Here is a 2534-nt window from a genome sequence, read left to right on the forward strand (position 1 = left end):
CACATCAAACCAGACACACTCAAACTAATAGAAGAAAACTAGGGAAGCATCTGGAACACATGGGCACTGGAAAAATTTCCTGAACAAAACACCAATGGCTTATGCTCTAAGATCAAGAATAAACAAATGGGATCTCATAAAACTGCAAAGCTTCTGTAAGGCAAAGGACACTGTGGTTAGGACAAAACAGCAACCAACAGATTGGGAAAAGATCTTTACCAATCCTACAACAGATAGAGGGCTTATGTCCAAAATATACAAAGAACTGAAGAAGTTAGACAGCAAGGAGACAAATAACCCTATTAAAAAATGGGGTTCAGAGCTAAACAGAGAATTCACAGCTGAGGAATGCCGAATGGCTGAGAAACACCTAAAGAAATGTTCAACATCGTTAGTCATAAGGGAAATGCAAATCAAAACAACCCTGAGATTTCACCTCACACCAGTGAGAATGGCTAAGATCAAAAACTCAGGTGACAGCAAATGCTGGCGAGGATGTGGAGAAAGGGGAACACTCCTCCATTGTTGGTGGGGTTGCAGACTGCTACAACCATTCTGGAAATCAGTCTGGAGGTTCCTCAGAAAATTGGACATTGAACTGCCTGAGGATCCAGCTATACCTCTCCTGGGCATATACCCAAAAGATGCCCCAACATATAAAAAAGACACGTGCTCCACTATGTTCATCGCAGCCTTATTTATAATAGCCAGAAGCTGGAAAAGAACCCAGATGCCCTTCAACAGAGGAATGGATACAGAAAATGTGGTACATCTACACAATGGAATATTACTCAGCTATCAAAACAATGACTTTATGAAATTAAGTAGGCAAATGGTTGAACTGGAAAATATCATCCTGAGTGAGCTAACCCAATCACAGAAAGACATACATGGTATGTACTCATTGATAAGTGGCTATTAGCCCAAATGCTTGAGATTACCCTAGATGCCTAGAACAAATGAAACTCAAGACGGATGATCAAAATGTGAGTGCAGATCGCTCATGAGAGACACAGCCAGAATACAGCAAATACAGAGGCGTATGCCAGCAGGAAACCACTGAACTGAGAACGGGACCCCTGTTGAAGGAATCAGAGAAAGAACTGGAAGAGCTTGAAGGAGCTCGTGACCCCATATGTACAGCAATGCCAACCAACCAGAGCTTCAGGGACTAAGCCACTACCCAAAGACTATACATGGACTGACCCTGGACTCTGACCTAAATAGGGTTGCAATGAATATCCTAGTAAGAGCACCAGTGGAAGGGGAAGCCCTGGGTCCTGCTAAGACTGAACCCCTAGTGAACTAGACTGTTGGGGAGAGGGCAGCAAGGGGGGAGGGTTGGGAGGAACACCCATAAGGAAGGGGGAGGGGAGGGGATGTTTGCCCGAACCAGGAAAGGGAATAACATTCGAAATGTATATAAGAAATACTCAAGTTAATAAAAAAAAAAAATACAAAGTGTAGTCTGAGGAGAGAAAAAGCACCAGGATGTTAGGTGCAATGGAGGTAAAACCAGTGCTGAAGGAGATAAAAGTTTAAAGAAAAGCCTGATGCCAAGTAGGAATGAAGGGAAGGTGACCTTCGGGCAAATCTCACCCAGCTAAAACTTCCAACTCAAGAAAAGGAGTTAAGAACAAGCTTGAGCAGTGAAGGTAACTATGGAAAACAGAAGGCTGAAGAAAATGTGTTTTCACAATGGGGCCAAGTTCCAGGGCCATCAAGCAGCAGCACTTAGCAGCTTCAGGTGCTTTCCTCAGGCTTTAGAATCAAGTATTCTACAAAAAAGGAGTTGTGGGGGTACCCATCAGAGAAGACTGCTCAGACATGGGTTTAAACCAATAGAAAGTCTTTATTAGATAGTCATCAACTTCAGTGAGTGTTAGGGATTGTAGTGTACAGTACCAAACCTTTCTCACGGTGAGCTTTTAAGTACAAAAGCCATCTTCTGCGGTTGACATACTTCAGTTACTAAGTATGGATTCCCAGAAGTGAACTACAGGTTGGGAATTACAAATTGCTCCTGAAAAAATAGAAAGAGTGTCGCGCGCCCAACGTCTCGCCAGCAGGAACGCACGCGCGGACACCAGGATCCTTCTGCAGCAAGCGTTAAAACCCTAAGCACAGCGTCCCACCTGATTGGTAAACACCCATGATCTCACTGGCACACCCGGGGTGGGCAAAGACTTGCTCGAACACTCTTGCACATGCGACACAGCTAGCTTCCTGAAAGGAAGTCGGGCTGACGCAGAGGAAGCCAGCGCCATCTTGTAATGGTGAATGCTATCCCGGCTTTCCACGTGGGGTGCAGCGGAAGCCAGCGCCATCTTGTGATGGTGAATGTTATTGCGGCTTTCCACAAAAGAGGAGCTTCTACTAATTATCTAGGACACATGATAAGTCTATAAAATATTTGACCACAGAAAGTGCAAATCAGGAAAGGTCAAACAAGAACTCTTAATGATTTTCAAAATCAGTAAGATACTTACTGGTTACAACTTATATTTGGATTAACTACTCAAGAGCAAGGTAAT

The sequence above is a fragment of the Rattus rattus genome, chromosome 2 (genome assembly GCF_011064425.1).
Source record: "Rattus rattus isolate New Zealand chromosome 2, Rrattus_CSIRO_v1, whole genome shotgun sequence".
NCBI lineage: Eukaryota > Metazoa > Chordata > Mammalia > Rodentia > Muridae > Rattus > Rattus rattus.